Genomic DNA, 13,200 nt, shown 5'->3' with positions numbered 1-13,200 from the left:
ACATTCCTCATAAATGAGGATCAACTTGTTCTTCAAACGAATTATGATTGTTTGATCGCTAATATGTCTATGCGGTAACACTTCGTTGGCAATTTGTCGCGCAATCATTGACGGATTTCGCAACGCCTCATTGACGATGAGACGATCTTTGCGAGCTGACGTTGCTCGTCTTCGACCTTGTCCTCTCCTGCGACGAAATCCGCCTGTCTCTTGGTAACGAGTCCAAACTCGACAGATAGAGGACTGGTGAACATCCATTCTCCTTGCAACGTCATTTTGACTCAAACCTTCTTCCAAAAGAGCAATAATTTGCGCAGATTGAATTTCATTCAACCGAGGCATTATTACGACTCTTGTCGTTCGAATTTCCCGAATGATATGACTGCGATAACTTTACAGAAAAATGTCGTATATCATACTCTTTTTTAGAAAGATCTCATGTAGGAAAATGATAACTGTAGTAAGTTTATAGAGAAGCGCTGTGTATAACTGTTTATTATGTATCTTGTTTATTAGCGTCCGGCACTTCGTTGCTAAGATACGCGCGGCAAGAGGGGAACAGTGCGAGTGACAACGACATCGGCAACTATGTAAATGTCCAACTAAATCCCGACACTGTTCTAAGAAGAGTTAATACACAGTGCTTCTCTATAAACTTACTACAGTTATCATTTTCCTACATGAGATCTTTCTAAAAAAGAGTATGATATACGGCGTTTTTCTGTAAAGTTACCTCAGTCATATAGACGAGGTGGGAATACACAATTTTAAATGCGAACATTCTTCTTCTCCTTCGAAATGCGCGTGTGCACCCCACCCTCCACGACACACACACACACACACACGCACGCACGCACGCACAACACACACACACACACACGATGCGCAAAATCCGATCAGCAACTTCCCCGTGATGCGCATCGGGTAATGCTAATGCTGACGGTATTTGTGCAAAAATGCATAGGTAACTTTGATACGACATATTCTGCGAAAGAAAAGTCGTAGAGACCTCAATTTTTTTTAATTTGCAGGGAAAAGTCTATATTTTGCGGTGATTGTCATGAAATTTACAAAACAATTTACTCTATCCCATACAGTGCGTCAAAGTATGCAATTGTTTTGGAAGCGTAACATGTCCTTACTTTTGTAAAAGATGGCGGAAGGGGAAAGGATAAATTTAAAATCCAACAAATGCTTCTTAAGGTACAGACTTTACCCTTGAAAATAGAAAAAAAACTTTGTGATACGACAATTTTTCGCAGAGTTATGCTTATTTGAAATTATGCGAAATTTTGATGTATATTTACCTATGCGATAATTTTGTTGATGAGTGTATTTGTGGACGTCCTAAAAAAACATTTGTAAATGATTGCGGTTTATAATTTCATTTACATGTTGCATCTTACTCTTGTATCGGAACGCAGCCATATTCAACCGCCTGCGCAGAATACCTTGCGCACAACTGCCAAAGTAACTTATTCACGTCTCACTTCATCGGACCTCGGTTCTCTCACTTCCACTTACGGACCCTGGCCATATAGTAGTATTACATATATGCGTTTTTCCTACAGTTACTGGCCACAAAAGATGCACAAAATCTGAACTCATTTACTGAACAAAAACTAGACAAAGAAACTATTTAACCTATTACTAAGCACGTTTACTGCTCATAAAATGAGCTTAGTAAAATTCTATCTAGTTTTTGTCCATTTCCTACACAGTATTGATACAATTTATGAGAATACAGCAATACTAGACAGTAACTGCTTGGGTGTCTAGAAAAACTGCACAGATTTCTACCAGGGTAGCCGCATGAGAAATTGCCGCTTGACACAGCACTGGCGCGGCATCATCGAGGCGCTACCAAGGGTGCGCTTAACACTCCCAACGACCGCGAACATCATTCTGTCTTTATTGCTCACTGAACATTGAATAAAGATAGAATGATGTTCGCGGTCGTTACGAGCGTTAAGTGGAACGCACCCCAAGTAGCCTTATCTCGAGTTTCGCCTTGTTAGATTTTCCGATGATATATTCTCGGAAACAAAGATCGTAATAGAAAATCTAATGATACTTTTATTATATAATGTTGATACGACCTTTCGATTGCGAGTAACCCGAATAAAATTGGTGCAGTCACTCTTGAGATCTCGAGTCGAGTCCATGTAAAAGTGGCACTTATAAGTTACAGTATTCAGTTTTCAGTCTCACATACACACGACACATTCAAAGCGAGTTTGTCCGCCAAGGCGCTTTTTCATGTAACTAAGGTGCAGTGACTCGCTTATTTGTATACACTTGACCGGAATTGAACGTAATTTTAAGGAACTGCTATATGCAATCGTTTGTATTTCGTTAAAAAGGTTTGTGAGTGATCCAAATACTTTTAATTTAACTTGGAAGTTAGCCGAAATTTAGTTACTCCTGTCAAAAGAAGAGGCGCATCCATCGGTACTTTCCCTTCCATTGGTAGTTTCCCTTCTAAACATGATGTTTGTCCTGGAATGACGCAACATTTCAATCATTCAACGTCATAGAAGGAAAATTATTAATGGAAGGGAAACTACCGATGGATGCGCCTCTTCTTTTGACAGGAGTAACTAAATTTCGGCTAACTTCCAAGTTAAATTAAAAGTATTTGGATCACTCACAAACCTTTTTAATCACACTTCATACCTCTTCATACAAAATACAAACGATTCCATATCAAATCTTTGTTCAATTCATTCATTCCGGCTAAGTGCGGGGTCGAAAAATAATTAATTAATTATAGCATATAGCAGTTCTTTAAAAAACCGTCCACTTCCGGTCAAGTGTGTGGCCCATGATACATTCTTCTCTCCTCTCATTCTTCTCTCTGATTATCCGGCTAACTACCGAGTAATAAACATTTAATTACAATTAACTAAGGGACTCACAAACCTTTTTAATCACACTTCATTACTCGGCAAACAAAATACAAACGATTCCATACAAAAATATCGTTTGAAGTTATTCCCGCTAATCTGTTCCGGCTAAATACATTAAGCAAAAATAATTAATTAATTACAATTAACTAAGGGACTCACAAACCTTTTTAATCACACTTCATTACTCTTCAAACGAAATACAAACGATTGCATATAACAGTTCCTTAAAATTACGTTCAATTCTGGTCAAGTGTATACGAATGACTCGCTTGGTACCCAGTAAGCAAGAAATATTTGATCAACATTTTTAAAATATTGATTTTATATAAATTTTATAAACGTTATAACATAATGTTTCATAAATATTTTTAAAACAGTACCTAATAACATTACTCTGCAAATATTTTTAAAATATTTTAACAACATGATCAAAATGTTTTTGAAATGTTATTAAACATTATGACATAATGTTTTATAAACATTTCAAAAATATTATTTAATAATCTATTTCTCCAAATATTTTAAAAATGTTTTAATAACATATGAGTCAAAATGTTTTTCAAATGTTATTAACACGTTAAGTAAATATAATATCTATTAAAATAAGTTAAAATAAAAAAGTTAAATAATTTTTTGATGTTAATAATTCGTACCACACACACGCGCGCGCGCGAACCGCGTACACGAATTATGTTATACAAATTTTATTAAACTTTTTATATTTCGCGCTCATATATTTTTATATATTTATGTTAATTATATATGCGTATAAATCAAAATCGCACGAAAAACATTGAAAAACAAATTGGAATACAAATATTGATCATGATAAATGCGACTGATGCGAATGAACAAGGATGAAATAATATACTGGGGCACTCGGGTGATGTTTTCGAACGCAGCGCATGATATTTTGTCAGTTAAACAAAAGACAATAAGACATGCTCACAGCGGCGTGTGTTAATGGCGTGTCTCCGAACTGCTCCCAACGCAGCCATATAGTCCGTCGCATTTTATTACATCTGTGTGACAAGCAGAATCTAATTGTACAGTGAATATATAGTACTATAAAAGAAGAAACTACTTTTTGTTGCAGTGTGTGTCAAGGTTAGTATAAAAATCTTGAAAGATATTTATCGATACTTTAATTAACCTAAAAAATAAAAAAAATATGATTGAGTTAAGAGTAGAAATGTGCGAACCAAAAGGCCGTGGCCTTTTACATATTAATTTAAAGGTGTCTTGTGGACGGTTTTATCGGCGGTGCATATACATATAATATATTCTTGCGATCGTCCGCATTTCATCATCATGTTCCTTGCGTTATAATGCTTGAGTTAAACTTTTCAATGGTAATAAGTAACAGTGCTATTTTCTCAATCTCAGAACGTTGTTGTTCAATAATAAAAATAACATTTACACATTTTTAACATTTAATAATCCTTTATAACAAAACATAAAAACTAGTTTTATGCAAAATAAACATTATTATTTATTTTTATTATATGATCATCTTATTTTTTATTGTACTTCTCTAGCTCTTTCTACTTATATCAATTTCAAAGAAGACAATGGATGAACCAAGCACATCACGTATTAATAAGGTAAGATTATGTACATATAATAAAACATACATATATAAATTTTTATATTTCAGTTATTGTATGAACTGATTCTCAACTTTCTACTAATAATGTTATAATAATGATGTTATGCAGTAAAAGATAAAAGCTAAAATAGAGTTTTATATGCATTTATAAATTATATATTTTCAGTTCTATAAAAAATATCATAGTGATAAGTATATGAAGAGGATTATAAAACGAAATATGAAAATAAATATTGAAAAAAATAAGCTAAAAGAAATTCAAAGAAAAAAGATACAAGTTTCATCATCCTTGTATGTTCCAATGGAACAAACAACACACAACAGTTCCTTATCTCCTCAAAAATCAGTAGAAATCAATCACATTCCAAATAATTTATCTCAAGCATTATCTCCACCTTGTGATTGCGAATCATCACTTGAGGTCTTTAAAGATCATCTCAGATGTTGGGCAATTGGGCATCACATCGCACAAACAGCTATTAGTGATTTATTAAAAATTATAAAATCAGACTTAAAATTAAATTCCTTGACTACAGATGCACGAACTCTTTTTAAAACTGAAAATATAAATAATAAAATAATTAATTTACATCCTGGAAAATATTACCACTTCGGATTAAAATCAAAATTGTTGTTAAAATTAATTCAAAACGATTTTAAAGATAATGAGATTAATATCTCTTAATATTGACGGTCTTCCTCTCACAAAAAGTACTGGTAGCTTATTTTAGCCTATTTTGATGAAAATCGATGAATTGAAAAAACTTAAACCATTTCCAATAGGTGTTTACCATGGAGAAACTAAACCAAACAACTCTAACAGTTTGTTATTTAGATTTGTCGAAGAAATGAAAAGTTTACAAAACGAAGGTTTATATGTACATAATAAAATAGTAAAAGTAAAAATTAGTAAAATTATTTGTGATGCTCCGGCTAAATCATTTGTATTGTGTATAAAAAATTTTAATTCTTATGAAAGTTGCACCAAATGTTACGCTGAAGGAGTATTTCAAAAGAACAGAATGACTTTTCCTGAATTGAATTATAAATTAAAAACAAATGAAGACTTTTATTCTCAAAGTGATAAAGATTTTCATAAAGACGTATCTGTTTTATGTGATTTGAAAATAGACTTTATTAAAAGTGTTCCATTGGATTACATGCATCTGGTATTATTAGGATTAATGAAACGTTTATTAGCATTTTGGGTGAAAGGAAACCAAAAAGTTCGTTTGTTCAAAGAAGATATTGATAATATTAATGAAAGATTAAAATTAATATATAAATCAACTCCTTATGAATTTTTAAGAAAACCTAGATTAATAACGGAATATGATAGATAGAAAGCTGTTGAATTAAGGACTTTTTTATTATATTATGGTCCATGGCTAATGAAACCATTTTTAAACAATCAATATTTTCTCCATTTCCTTTCCCTCCATTGTGCAATTAGAATTTTAGTTTGTGAAGATTTATTAAAAGAATACATTGATTATGCTAATGAGTTATTAATATATTTTGTAAAGGAGTTTGGTTATTTATATGGCAACGAATTTGTGAATCATAACGTTCATAATCTTATTCATTTAGTATCAGACGTGAAGACATTTGGCCCGTTAGATAAATTCAGTGCTTTTCCATTCGAAAATTATATGCATACAATTAAAATGATGATTAAAACGTCAAATAAACCGTTGTCCCAATTTATAAAAAGAGTAAACGAATTCGATAAATATTCTTCTAAAGTAGAACAACAAAATTTTATTAAAGAAGATGGTCTTCGTTTAATAAACAATAAATCAGCAGAAGGTTTTTCAGCTATACATTATAAAAATTTTAGAGTAGAAACTAAAGAACCCAATTGTAATTTTATTTAAAAAAATAATCAACCTGTAAAAATTGATATTTTGCGGATTAATAATATGTTTTATATTAAATATAAAAATTATAAAATAAAACCCTATTTTGACAATCCGATGGAAAGTACTATATTTCGGTGTGGTTTTGTTGAAATCACTAATGAAGAACGTATCACATCTATGGACAATATAAGAAGGAAAGGCTTCAAAATAAATGACTGTTTCTTATCAATATTACACACGGACTGACTTTTCAAGATACAAGTGGTTATTTGCAGTATAGCACAACTGTGTTTATTACCAACGTATTCACAGGTTTCCCTTTTTTCCCTTTTTCCTTTTTTAAATACTGCTTTTCATTTTAATTTTTATTCAATGATTAAATGTATTTATATTGACTAAATAGACTAAATAGGTTACAGAAATTATATATCCTTCATATTTTTTTAAAAAAAGTTAAATTAAAAATAGTTAAATAATTAAATAATTATTTAACTATTTTTAATTTAACTTTTTTTAAAAAAATATGAAGGATATACAATTTCTGTAACCTAATCTTAATTTATTTTTCAGTATGCAGTAGTACAATTCGACAATTTAGATATTTCGGTGGTTCCCGTAATTTGGCTAGATGAACCAGATCATTGTTATTGGCCTAAAGGAGTGAAAAATATTAGAACCGCAATAGTAAAGGAAATATCAGTTAAAGATAATTTTGTTAGATATAAATGTCACATTTTTAGTAAATATGGTAAGTAAATTACGCTTAACAAAACGAAGTTAAGAAAAATATTGCATGTGTGTGTGTGTGTGTGTCTCATGGCATTGATCATTTTATTAATTGTGCCATTGATAAAAAGAAATATTCTATGATAATGTTTATATACTTGTATTAAAATAGATTAATTGGTAAATATTTACCTTTACACAGCCCGCACCAAATGACCTCCGATTGACCTTGACATTGACCTTGACCCCTAACAAGGTCAAGGTCATTAACCGTTTCCAATGCTCATTGTTCATTAAAAAGTTATTAACAATATAAATTTAATACTGATTCTATTACTTCTTGGACACATAATACTTCCATATTACACAAATAATCAATAAGATTATTATAATTGTAGGTAAGATGAAGAAAATAATTTTTAAAGCAGTGAATCGTTGTTTAAATTAATTTATTAGATTCTATTACTTCTTGGACACGGGTTGGATTAGACTTGTGTCTTTGAGATAGATTTGAAGGACGGGCTTCGCCTGTATTTATGGCTATGTTTATATACAAATTTTCACAGTCATATTCTTATATTGTCAGAAATCAAACGTAACCAGTGTGTCGTATAGTCAGTGCGTTAAGTGTTCGATTAATTTTCCATTAATTATATAAATAATGGTATATTCAGTTGAACAAATAAATAATCCTTAATAAGTCTTTAATTTCGATTAAAGCAGAAAATTATTTTTATTTACCTGTTTTGTGCTTTTGGTTAAAATAAAGAATACCTTATATTTATATGACAAACTATTCTATATATTAATGATTCACTGCTTTAAATAAATTTTGTTCGTTCATATTCAAAATAACTACTATATTTTCGAAACTTATGTTTCCTTATGTGCATAATTATTCCAACTTGTTTTGTTACTAATTTACAAATTCTTATACTTCATTCTCTTACTGCTTTTGTTAATACCTTTTTAATGAACAATGAGCATTGGAAAAGGTCAATGTCAAGGTCAATCGGAGGTCATTTGGTGCGGGCTGTGTAAAGGTAAATATTTACCAAAATTTTTACAGTTGATTGAAACTCAGGATATTCCTAACCTCAGGATATTCCTAACCTCAAACCTCGAATGTCAATTGGTCCCAAAGCATGCATAAAATAGTACGCACATGATTATTCCATCCATTTCTTATAACTTTCCTTACTCTAATCCTATTGTATTCTTTCAGAGCGATATAAGCACGATATCATTAATTTTATAATGATTTTTTCATAATATAAGTGCAAATATCAAATTAAATTACAAAATTAGTTTTAAAGTTCATATTTGGAAAAATTTTTATAGACAGTTATTACATTTTTATTTATTCATAGTTATATACTTTTCGGTTTTGACATTTAATTGTATTTACATTTATTTTGCAAAAAAACTTATTAAAATTTTAATTTGCTCTGAATGCATACATTAATAATTTTTAATTTATCATTTTTATTGAAATTTTGCTGTATTATAGATCATATTTTCCACATTTCAGTGCCACCAACAATGGAAATTTGGAAACATTTTGTAAAGGGTAATATTACATCCAGATGCAAACTTTCCGGAGTGGAAGTAAAACTATGTGGTAATACCACAAATCTGAATTTTCATATGCAGCGCAATCATCCTAAAGTAAAAGTATTTAATCTGGAGAAACGTAAAAAAACACAAAAAAGGAAATGGGTCATACTGAACCTGAAAAAAGTAATAATGATCATTATGATCAATTAATTTCTTCTCCGTCAGGATCAAGTGATTCATCCAATGTATCAGCAGCAAAGGTTACTTGTTTGAAAAAAATAAGAACATTTTCAAACAAACAAATGAAATTAGATGTAGCTTTTACTACTCAGAAATCTTTCCAAGGTAATTCTAAAATTAAATTTTCTACTTAAAAACTTGTTTATTAAAAAAAAATAAAAGTTAAAAAAGAATATACAGTTTTAAATATATTTTTGTATGGGAATGGATTATTTCTAATTTTAAATAACTTGCATTGGTAAATATTGACAATAACGGAAGCTGCCCCGATGACCTTGACTTTGATATATATTGTCAAGATTACCCTCCTGAGTGACCTTTAAAAGATTTTAGCCGTCGCTCGTTATTTATTAAAAAGTTATTAACAAAAGAAGTTTAATGATTTTGCACGAATTTTTAGCTATCTACGCGAAGTGAGGACTTGATCTTGATATATATTATACAGATTATCCTTCCGAGTAATCTGCAGAAGATTTTAGCCGTCGCCCGTTGTTTGTTAAAAAATTATTAACAAAAAAGTTTAATGAATAGAGCATAATTTTACGATACCATATACGTTTACAAAAGAGTATATTTGATGGAATTTTAGCCGCGTGTAAATCAGAAATAGGTTTGGGTTAGGTTATATTTTCCGAAATTGGAGCCCCGGACACATACGCTCGGTTTTCAGCCCGCTTCGCGGGAGGGCAGGGCGGGAGGGGCTTCGTCCCTCCCCCCGCCAGGATCCGTGCCGTGTACCAAGTGATTAAAATCTGTGTGAAATTTGTTACACTGGCTCCGGCGGGGGGGGCGAAGCCCCTGCCCCCCGCCCTCCCGCGAAGCGGGCTGAAAACGATGCCGATACCATCCCACACCGCCCCCTATGTCATTCGTTCCTAGTCCCCCTGCAGTTCGTTTCTATTTTTTTTCGGCGGGAGTGTAGGTGGACGGGCTTTGCCCTGCATTACCCGCCCCACGCAAAGATTATCGAGTCATTGGTACAATTCTACAGTCGAAAACGCATGCGAAATCATTACACTTCTTTTGTTAATAACTTTTTAATAACCAACGAGCGACAGCTAAAACCTTTTGAAGGCCACTCAGGAGGATGACCTCTATAATATATGTCACGGTCAAGGTCATCGGGGCGGCCTTCGTTATTGTCAATATTTACCCTTGCATTTTATTGCAATGTCTTCGATATTAATACAATTAAATAATAAATGGAGAAACAAATAAAATGAAATAAAATGAATTTATAGTCTACATAATTTGAAAATAAAACAAATTAGAAAAATAAATACAACCAATTTTTATACATTTAATTTTTTATTTGTATTTAATTTTTTACTTATTTTTTTAATATAGATGGAGGAGTAAGAGCCCAGTTGGCATGGGAATATCGAGGAATGTTCCATGAGAATACTATTAGTATGAAATTGGAGATATATAAAAAAAAACATTTATGGAGCATTTCATAGACATTTCTTTCGGAATGTATTTTATTGAACTATTCCCGAAATGTTCTTTAGATATTCTGAAGAGAATGCCCCATTAATATGCCAGTGGGAATGTTCTCTAAATGTTATCTATAGAATGCTATTAGTATGAAAATGGAGATATATTAAAAAAACATTTATGGAGTATTTCATAGACATTCTGAAGAGAATGTTCCATTAATATGCCAATGGGAATGATCTTTAAATGTTGTCTATAGAATGCTCTGGAAATATATACAGCGAGTCGCGGACACCCGCGATTGGTCAGGGGGGTCGCGGAGGGGGCATCGACCCCCCGCGAAGATCGTATAAATAGGATGAAGCGATCAATACTGCAATCAATAATCCTTCGATTATCATTAGAGGCGTTAAGAAGCGTTAGAAGAATGGCATGCACCAACGAAGAATATTATGACATGTTAATGGCACTTGGCGAGTGTCACGGGCAGTACCACGTAGCTGCAAGACGATACACCGAATTGTATCCGAACCGAGCAAGACATCCATCGGCTCGCGTCATACTTCGAGCGGCACAAAGATTACACGAGACCGGCAGTGTCCTTGCTAACAAACACGACACTGGGAGTAATCGGGAGGCAAGAAATGTACGAAATGTGGAGAACGTAGTACATTCTTTCAAGGATAATCCTGAAAAGAACATTCGGGTTGTTGCTCGAGAACAAGATTTATCTTATGCAACTGTGCAGAGGATATTGAAGGAAGAAAAGTTGCACGCATTTCACTACACATGCGTGCAACATTTGCGACCAGAAGATTACCAAAGAAGAAAAACGTTCTGCGAAAATTTTCTAAGGGAAGTAGATCGAGATCCCAGATTTCCTTCTCGTATCATATTCAGCGATGAATCGCTATTCACACAGGAAGGAATTTATAATTCCCACAACATGCATTATTGGAGCGACGAAAATCCCAGAGTCACACGACTTAGAAACTTTCAAACTCATTGGAAGATAAATGTGTGGGCTGGAATAATGGGAACACAAATACTTGGTCTAATTGTTCTTCCGCAACAAACGTGAACTGGTCAAACGTACGTCGAGCTTCTAAGAGATAACTTTCCAGATTTCTTAGATGTACCGTTGGTGGAAAGAAACAAAATTATTTTTCAACAAGTAGGTGCCGGGCCACACAACGCTAGAGTTGTAACAACTTTTTTAAATGACCAGTTTCCTGGACGCTGGATGGGTCGGTATGGCCCGATACCTTGGCCCGCAAGATCTCCGGATCTCAACCCTCTCGATTTTTTCTTGTGGGGCTATTGCAAGGAAGTAATTTATAAAACGCTTCCGGAAGATGTTGACGATGTGGAAACAAGACTCCGACATGCCATTTGGGACATCGAAGAAGATGTAATGCAGGACGTCACAAGAAATTTGTCAAAACGCATGAGAGCTTGCGTCAGGATGGATGGTGGTCATTTCGAGCACTTGCTATAAAAGTTTTCGAGTCCAATCCGCTCTTTTCAGAGCGAACAAAGCATTTGAACGTGGAACATCTTTTGCAGTTGCAGAAACATAAAAAAAATCCAAGAGAGGGATCAAAACGCTTCGGTTCTCGCAATATTTATAATCAATCTTATACTCTTAAAGTGCATTTTCATTTCACGCATAATGCATTATTTATCCTTGTTTAATATTCAGTGAACAACAAGAAGAAATGATGCATTATGCATAAAATACACCTTCATTCTTCTTTGTTATTTGAAAATAATTATCAACATAATGTGTTTATTAATATCGATATCAAAATCATAAAATCATATCGTTACGTTATTGAAATGATTGCTTTGAAAAACGGCCCCTATTCTTTAGAAAAGAATTTTTCTCATGCGGTCAGAATTTCGGGAATGAATACACCGCCTCTCTCTCTCTCTCACTCACTCAAACACAAAACGGGAGAGTGCGCTGCCGAGCGCGCCTTAAACATAACCCACCGTAACCTTATTGACTGTTGCCGCGCGCGTCGAGCAGTCTCCGCATCGTGTAACTGCGCGGTGTATGTAACGCGTTTCTTTCCTTCAAGTAACTTTAATAATTAATTAATCGGTGGTAATTGAATCGGTAGTGATCGGAGGTGGACTGTGAATAGTGATGAAACAACAGATTCGTTCGTAATTGCCTCGATAGTGATTACTGTGATTGTGCGTAATGTGTTTTTTTCGTCGAGTAATTCTCAGTTGCCGAATAATTAATCGGTAGTGAATAATAAGCCGATAGATTCGTTTATAAATTAATCGAGTGCGTGAGTAAATACGTGATACAATATATTAAAGAAAAAGACTTGTGACTCATTACTCAGTGTGTTACATGTAAATTTGTGATTTTATTGTTATCCGCGATCGTGGGGCCATTTACTTATTCTTCGCCTTTTACAACAGTATGAAGACATCGAATATCTTATAAGGTAAGAATGTGTGAGCGTGTGTGTGTGCGCGCGCGCGCGTACCACTGCGTGTAGCAGCTGATCGCGTAATCGGGCCCGCGTCGAGGGTGAGTTCTGCCGCCCCTACGTATCGTCCGTACTCGGCCCGTAATTTGCTAACTATTTTCGCTTATAACTTGAAAACTAAGCTTCGGACAAAATTTTGCTACAGGAAAAATTGTCTTAGAATTACCTCAGGAATACGTCATTTTAAGGACTGACGTTTGTTCTGAATCACCCTGTATATAGGATTGTATCTAGAACATTAATGAAAAATATTTTGGCATAGAATTAACTGTATGTTAAGTGATATATTCCATTAATGTCCTAGATATAATCTTGTATGAATGTTCCTACAGCCTTTCATCGAGAATACT

The sequence above is a fragment of the Ooceraea biroi genome, chromosome 8 (assembly GCF_003672135.1).
Source record: "Ooceraea biroi isolate clonal line C1 chromosome 8, Obir_v5.4, whole genome shotgun sequence".
Lineage (NCBI taxonomy): Eukaryota > Metazoa > Arthropoda > Insecta > Hymenoptera > Formicidae > Ooceraea > Ooceraea biroi.
The sequence above is the reverse complement of the archived record's forward strand: the minus strand, read 5'-3'. Positions refer to the sequence as shown.